Source organism: Notolepis coatsorum (genome assembly GCF_963971535.1).
Source record: "Notolepis coatsorum genome assembly, contig: SCAFFOLD_1656, whole genome shotgun sequence".
Lineage (NCBI taxonomy): Eukaryota > Metazoa > Chordata > Actinopteri > Aulopiformes > Paralepididae > Notolepis > Notolepis coatsorum.
Window position 1 is genome coordinate 20,001 of NW_028174562.1, and position 8,938 is coordinate 28,938.

The following is an 8,938-nucleotide window of genomic DNA, read 5'->3' on the forward strand; positions in this document are numbered from 1 at the left end:
CACAACAAACAAAACAAGTGAATCAAAGCTCACTCAATATTCATAAGTCAGATATCACAATTCTCCAACCATAAAATACATATTCCATAATCAGTCCATATTAAGGGGTTAATATCTGAAGATTTTACATGTTAATATTAATGTTAATATTAATTTCACATCACCCCTTGTATGAAAAAACATTAGAGAATGTAATTTGATGCATTTAATTTATATTCAGCATGCAATTTCATAAATCTAAATTTTTGCGTGATTTTGGCATTTTCGGGCATGAAGGGGTTAATATCTGAAAATGCCCACGGGATATCACCGAGCACCCTCTTGTATTTTGAAGAGGTACCCCCAAGCTCCAAGAAACTGCACAAAAAAATTTGCAACCGACAAAACAAGGTTCAACCCCATGGCTCCCGGACTATAGTATCAATGGGTCTGTGTCTCTAATTACCATATTGACTCATCAGTCTAGTCTCGAGTTCACGAGATCTTCCCTCACTCAACTAAGCTGTTCTGATTTGACGGTTTTGCTGACGTTAATATAGCATTGATTTGCATAACTAACGCCCCCTCTATGGTTGACAGCGGCAGCAGAGCGAGTGGAAAATCTTCACTTCCTCAAACAGAGCGAGGCAGACAGTGTAACCCGACACTTCCTCAAACGAGAAGTGCTGCGAGAGAGAGAGAGAGAGGGAGAGAGAGAGAGGGAGAGAGAGAGAGGGAGAGATAGAGAGGGAGAGATAGAGAGGGGGACCCGTCTTCTCTCACACACGTAGCGTTTACAGTGCTCCGTGCCTCTGTGTGTCCCTCTCTCTCTCCCTCTCTCTCTCTCTATCTCCCTCGCAGTTGAGCACCAGCATATCACTGTAATATCTTTGCGCATGCTCCCACGCGCATGCCCGTATTCCGATCCGTACAATAATAATCACAGGGGTATATATTGTCATTTGAAACAAGTTACCAATGCATTGTCCCGTGGGATTATGCCCCCCGCGGCAAAATTAATTAGTATCCCCCTCAGTCTCTCTCTATCTCTCTCTCTGTGCCAGTCGCAGACTGTGTGGATGACTGTCACTCAAAGTGCTTATGGGCGGAGCCAGGCCAACACAGCCTGAAATCCAAAGTGAGAACATTTTGGCTTTTGAGTACTTGACTAGAAATATAAAACAATGCATTTTCTTGAATAAAAGCTTACAGATGTGTTCAATAGACTCACAGGAATTGTGTAAAGTTACCCAAATAGTGTTAGGAATAGCAATGCATGTCCCCTTTAACTAATATCTTGGATATTAAACATATTATCCTGAATAAGACCTTAACCAGGATATTAACACATTCTGCGCCAAGAACGAGTTAACTCGTTATTGCCCGCCAATCGAATAACGGCAACAACGAGTTAACAAATTTTTATGATCGTTATTTCTTTTATTCGCTATATCTATTCATAATTCATGGCTGCAGCCTCTGCAGACCCTGGTGAATGCTGGCAGACGGTCAACACCGCCCTCTACTGCCTTGCGGAGCTATTGCACTCCATTCGAAACGGTCTAGTGTGTTTTCTGAGCCGATCTGAGCCGTGGGGGCAGGGTTTAAAACGTCAAAGTAGAACTATTATGTACTTTCTCAGTCAGTGCTAAGTGCAGTCATCTTATGCAGCATCACTTTTCACATCAAAACAAAAGTAGAACTGTAATGTGGACTTTCTCATATTATTAACATTGACAAACATATTTACAATTAGCATTTTATAAAGTAGAACTGTAATGTGTACTTTCTCAGTCAGTGCTAAGTGCAGTCAGTGCTAAGTGCAGCATCACTTTTCACATCAGAACAAAAGTAGAACTGTAATGTGGACTTTCTCATATTATTAACATTGACAAACATATTTACTGTAACTGAGGGGTACAATTCCCTGACTGTATTGTTAGATATGATATTTAATACCACTACCTCATGTACTTTAACTTCTGGCCACCCAGTACAAGATATAAGTATGAACACTTTCCCACCTGATGAAACGAATCCACACAAATGTACCAAATCGAAGGTTTAATACAGCAAAAGGTGTATACAACGATCACTTAATTACATTTATGATTTGAAATATGAAATATGCACTTTTATGGCAAATGAGGATTCGTAGGTAAATCAACATTGAATGTCCAATCTCTGGTTACGCAGGGAGTAAGTATACAACCTGGAATATTTAGGAAAACGATAGCGATGGTACTTAAATGATTATAGCTGGATACACTAAGGGGGGGGGGGGTCCCGCTGGTTGTAAGACAGTAGGAGGGGGGGGTTAGAGAAGCCGCTGGCGGTATCCCATCTGGCCGACGGTGTCTTGGGAGAATCCAAAGTCTTGGACACGGTGCCCACAGAACCTCGGACCGCAGACGAATACAGCTGGACCCTCTGTGGACGGTAGCTGCCGGTCCACAACGGAGAGACGTGAGGCGACCTCACTGGTGTCGAGCGCCGTCTCACCTGGAGTCCTCTCCGGGGGGTAGTTCCAACACTCCGCAGTGTTGGCCTTTATCCATGGAATAATCAAAGCACACAAAGCATAATCCAAGCCGTGGAAGGCTCGCCGTCGTCCGGGTAGAGTAATCCAATATACAGGTCCAGTCGCTCTTGGCCCGGAGCTCCTCGGATGCAATCACCTCTAGGGGTCTGACCAGCCTGGTTAAGCGTCCAGATAATGTCAGGAACGATGGGGGTACTGATAACTTTAGAACTCTAACCGAACGATGCACCATACATAAATAGACTATTATTAGCTTAATAGAATACGTCCAACTCAACGGTATAGTGCCAAACTATGACTATTCAACTATTAATCTACACGATATCTCAATGCCTATTCTGGGGCCAAGTAGGCCTTACTACACCGCACGTGCGTCGTGGGGAGGCTTTGCGTCTGTCACTCTGTTGGAGGGTAAAGAACTGGACTAAAAGAAAGTTCTACTTTACTTGCGCCATATATATATGCGCTATGAACAAATAGTACCATTCGTATTTCGCCCGACATATTCCTGCGCGGAACCGGGGCTTGCCACGACATGTTAGGCGGCACGATTGAACTTGGACCTAGGGGTATGGCAACCTGGCGCCAGGTTCTCGTCCAATGGTAGAATGAAACTATTATGGGCTGTTTAGTAGACTAAAGGGATATTCAATGCATATTGTACAAGGAATATACAGGGGATATCAAACGATATACAAATACAATTAAATATATATATATAAATAAATATACATATTCGGTTTAATCTGATCCTTCACAACAGCCGCCCCCTAATTAGTCCCACCTAATTAGCTAAGCAGAGACAGATTAACCGCACTGTCTACCACTCAAGGTCCGCTGTAAGGGTCAGTCAACTCACAAAGTCATGGGGTCATGGTCATCATCGATAGTATCTGGGAGTCGGGGCAGTTCTATGAGCCTCGCCACGGGACGTGTGTAGGTGCGCCCTTGGACGAGTACTTCAGCTGCTCGGACCTTGCCATCGGCACCGGTGATCACTTTGCTTACGCGGCCAGCCGGCCACATAGCTCTGGGTAGTGACTGGTCAATAATCATGACGACTGTTCCTTCTGTCAAATTGTCTCTCTCTTTTACCCACTTCTGGCGGGTCTGTAGAGACGGTAGGTAGTGAAGTAGGAAGCTGCTCCAAAACTTGTCAGCTAGTACTTGGCTGTACCTCCACATTCTTCGGCCGTTCGCTTCTTCAGGCCTGTACATTGTCTGGGGTAGCGCGGGGTCCAGCCGCCCCATTAGGAGTGTGTTGGGGGTGACTGGGTCGACATCTGCTACATCACTGGAGACGTAACCGAGGGGCTTTGAGTTCAATACTCCCTCGATCTCCGTGAGGACTGTCATTAGGACTTCCTCTGCCACAGTCTGGGCTCCGAGTACGGCGTACAGGGCTGTCTTTATAGAACGTACTTCTCGTTCCCAGGTTCCACCGAAGTGGGGTGCGTTCGGGGGATTAAACTGGAAGTCAATCTGGGCTGGAGCGAGGTGGGTCTTAAGTTCTGGGCCCATAGCTTGGAAGCTCTCTCTCAGCTCTCTTTCTCCGCCTTTGAAGTTGGTCCCGTGATCAGACAACAATGTAGACGGTTTTCCTTTCCGTGATGTGAATCTCCGGAAGGCCATAAGGAATGAGTCTGTGCTCATGGTCGGAAGGAGCTCGATATGTATCGCTCTGGTGGTCATGCATTTGAATACAATACCCCACCGCTTCTCGGTGCCTCTTCCTCTCTTTATATACAACGGGCCGAAGCAGTCCATGCCTGTGGAGTGGAATGGCTTGTCGCCGATTCGGAGGCGACAGGGGGGTAAGTCAGCCATCCGTGGTATGCTGGGCTGCGCGCGCCACTTACGGCAGTCTAGACAGGTTCGCTGGAAGCGCCGTACTGCTTCTCTCCCTTGCAATATCCAATAACGACGTCTGATCTCCGCGAAGACTCTCTCTGCTCCTGCGTGGTGTACATCCTCGTCGTATTTCTTTATGATCAGCTCTGTGACCTTGTGTCGGCTGTTCAAGACGATCAGGTACTTAATGTCATCTGGTAGATCGGGGGCTCTCCGCAGGCGACCACCCACTCTGATGAGATTATGGGCGTCACTCTCTGGTGCCAGGTGAATCAGTCTGCTGTCTGATGGGACGGGGTTTCCTCCCTGTAGACAGTCTGGCTCATCGGGGAACGAGTCTCTCTGGGCTCGTTGTAGTAGAAGAAGTTCTGCTTCTTCGTAGTCAGCTGCTGACATGTCAGTGGTGGACTGAATCTCTGGGTGGTGCCGCAGGAATGTTCTTTGCTGCGCACTCTCTAGGGTAATGCAGTCATCTATGTTGGGGTCTGTGGAGGCGACAGTGCTCAGTCCACAGAACATAGGTTTCTTGTTCTCAGCCTCCTCGTTACTTGCTTCCCTCGGGGTGGGCGTAGGCCAATCTCCTTCCGGGAGCTTGAGGAATGCTGGTCCGTCACTGTAGATGTTGCGACGGGTTAGGTCATCCAGAGACATTCCCCGGGTGATGACGTCAGCTGGGTTGTGTTTGGTGTCCGCATACCTCCAGCTCGCTTCTTCTGTTAACTCTTGAATCTCGGTGACTCTGACTCCCACGAAGACTTTGTATCTGCATGAATCAGACTTGATCCATGTGAGTACTGTCGTGGAATCTGACCACAAGATTGTTCTATGCACCGGGATGGTGAGTTCACGTTGGATTAACGTGGCTAGATGCGCTCCTGCGAGGGCTGCGCAGAGCTCTAGACGTGGGATAGATTGTTGCTTACGTGGGGCTATTCTTGAGCGGGCCAGGATGAAAGCAGTGTGTATCTTTCCTCCCATCTCTTGGGCACGCAAGTAGGCCACCGATCCGTAGGCTACTTCGGAGGCGTCGCTGAAGACGTGTAGCTCAATCTCGCATGTCTCTGGCCTCACTGTGGATGGGAAGTAGCTGCGGCGTATATTGACACCTGGGAGTGAGCGGAGTTCCGTCTCCCACTCTCTCCATGTTGAGGCAAGGTGTGCGGGTATTGGGTCGTCCCAGCCCTGGTCCTTGTCCCATAGTGCTCGTACAATCATCTTTGCCCTGGTGGTGTAAGGTAGAATACATCCCAACGGGTCATATTGTCTGGCGAGTGTTCTGTACACACTCCGTCTGGTGGTCGGTATCGCCGCCGACCTTCCCTGCTCTGGAGCCAAGGGTTTGTGTCTATAGTGGAGCGAGTCTGTTTTGAAGCGCCAGACTAGTCCTAGTGTCATTTCTTGGGCTTCTCCTGGGATTGTCGCCATCCAGGTCTCGCTGCTGGCAGCCTTGTCCGCGGAGGAGAGGCTGCGCAATACGTGCGGGTCACTGCTGGCCCACTGCCTGAGATCAAAGCCGCCTTTGATCAGGGAGGCGCGTAACTTGATTAGGAGAGCCTCGGCTTCTTCTTGAGTCGAGACGCTTTGTAAACAGTTGTCCACGTAGAAACTGTTCTTCACACTGTGTTGGACCTCTTCATCTGCTGCTGGGTCCTCTGTGACGTGTTTCTGTAGTGCAAATGTAGCACAGCACGGGCTGCATGTGGTTCCGAAGAGGAGTACTTCCCACTGGTAGATGGATGGGTTCTCATCTCCGATCTTCTCTCTCCATAGGAACCGTAGCAGAGGCTTGTCCTCCTCTACTAGTCTCACCTGCAAGAACATCCCTTTGATATCCCCGCTTATAGCCACCTTGTCCTGGCGGAAGCGCAGTAGCACGCCTAGTAGGGAGGGGCCGAGTGTGGGGCCGGGCAAGAGCTCTTTATTCAGATTTTGGGATCCGATCTGGTAGCTGCAGTTAAACACAATGCGATCCTTGCCGTTGTGATGGACCTTGTGATGCGGCACGTACCATGATTCGGTCGTCTGATCGGCCTCTTTAATGTCAATCTTTGTTACGTGTCCCGCTGTGATTAGCTTCTCAATCTCAGCTCGGTACACACTCTCTTGAGCGGGGTCTTTGGCTAGGCGCCGCTCTGTGTTCAGTAGATAGCGCTCCGTGGCGTCTTTCTTTGCGTGAAAGGTGGGCATTCCCTCTCGCCTCAGGAGTGGAGTTGCGTATCTCATCACTCCGCCGACTGTGACTCTCTTTGTCCCCTGCTCGAGTAGGTTGATGGCGTAAATGTCTTCTTTAGAGCAAATATCTTTCTTTTCGTTCTTAAAGGGCATTGTCTCTAGGGTCCATAGCCTCTCGACATGCTGCAGGAGAGTGGTGTCTTCTTCTGTCGTTCTGGAGTGGAAGCAGCTAGTGGCTGCTGTTCGGTTGAGAGATTTAGCGAGGGGGCCTTGTAGGGTCCACCCTAGGCGGGTCTCGACTGCTGCAGGACAGCCTCGGGGGCCTGTATGGACCCGGTCAATCGGGACTATGAGTTCTGCATGGTCGGAGCCTATCAACAGGGTCGGGGTAGCGCCGTCTATGAGCGGGATAGGTAATTGGCGCAGGTGCACATATTTATCCATCAACTTGGTGACAGGGTAGGTGTACTGCGATAGTCCTATTTCTTGGCTGGTGAAAGCATTTGTGATCTTGTACCGTCGCTCTGGCTGCCCGTTGGCTGCGATGGTGAAGGAGACATTCTCGCCCTTTATCGTCTTTAAATCTCTTCTTATTGTCCGAATCGTCATTTCGTTCTTGCTCCCCCGCAGTCCCAACTGGGTCGCAGCGGAGGCGAGCAGAAGGGTCTTCTCTGACCCGTCATCAAGGACGGCGTAAGTGTCCATGACTTTATCTTGGTAGCTCAATGTCACACGGACTACCTTTAAGAGCACTTGGGCTCCGCTGCTGCTGGCGGGGTCAATGTACATGACACTTGCCTTGGTGCCGCTCCGTGGTGCAGGTATAGGCCGTCTTCCGTTACTTTCGTGTAGTATATCTAGATGGGCTCCATCGCACCGGCTGCACCTTTTCTTTAGGCGGCATTCGGCTGCCATGTGGGGCCGCGCACATCGATAACAGCGCCGGTTGGACTTTATCCATTGACTCACTTCTTCTGCATTCATCTTTGTGAATAGGTCACATTGTGACAGCCAGTGTTCTTTCTCACAGTAGGGACATGCTATCTTCCACTTCTCTTTTCTCGAGGGGGTGCTGTGACTCTTACTGCTCGGTACTGACTCTGATTGGTGCATGACAGTCACCGATCTTCTTCCATCATTTATTCTCCTGGGTCCCTCTCTGGAGCTTGGCGTGCTCCGCCCGAAGGTGTCCAGTCGTAAGCTGCTGACTTCTCTCGCCAGGAAGTCGGCTAGATCAAGGAGGGATGGCTCGGGGCCGTTGGGATCCCGGTAATCCCTCTGCCGCCTAAAGCGCTCCTGTCTTGCGGGTGGCAGCTTCTCCAAAATCCTCTCGACGTTAGAGTTGGCGTATAGCTCATGCATGCCCTTCTCCCATTGCGCTCCCAGCATCCCTACCAGGGACTGCACTTTGATTGACAGGTCGTCTAGTGAGCGATTGTCTGTGGCTGGGGGTAGGCGGTCAATATGCCTTATCTCCTGGATTACGTAATCCCATATACATCCATATCTCTGATCCAGCGCCGCAAGGGCCGCTGTGTATGGAGTCGAAGAGGTAGCATAGGCTAGCGCTATATTGTGCGCTCGCGGTACTTTCAGGTGCTTCAGTAATATTGCATACTTGTGGCGTTCATCAGCGACATCCACCATCATTGTCTCTAAGCACATCCGGAGCTCCGTGTACTGTGCTCGACTCTCATAGGCGAAGTCTGGGAATGACGGTGTGGCATTGTATGACGCCGTGGATGGCTGATACATCGGCGAGCGTTGGGGGAGGGACCTCCTGGGCGAGTCCCCTCTTGCGCCTCGCTGTGGGCTGGTACTGGCAGGGTACCATGGCCCGCTGGTCCAGGTGCTGTTCCTCGGGGCTGGTCGTGCGTCGTGCTCACCCGTGAATAGAGTCGGGGGTCTGTAGCGCAGCGCCGCGGGGGTATAGCCTGGACTGTATGGGACCTCCTGGTCCGGTGGAGTACTGTGCTGTCATCGGGCTTGGTTCTCCTCCTCTCCCTCTTCTTCCTCTATCAGATCTTCCAGATCCTGTAATCGTTTATTTAGCTTCTCCGCAGTGTATGCCGCTCCTTCCTTGTAGCTGGGTCTCGCTTGGACCGGTCTGTGAAGGGGGTCTGCGGGGGGTATAGGCTCGGTCTGTTGGTCAAGTTCAGGGTCGCTTGCTCGTTGAGGAGACGCTGCCCTTGACTGTTGTCTCGACGAGTTCCTTGAACCCCTGGCGGAGGGAGAGGGAGTTGTCCTTTTGATCAGCTGCTCTATTAGTTGCGCTTGTAGTCTGTCGCGCTCTGCGTCTCTTTGGGCACCGGCAGCGGCACGCTGGGCGTCGGCCCGGTCTCTTGCCATATTCTCTTCTGTCTGGAAGCGTCTCATCTCCAGGCGGGTGCGCTG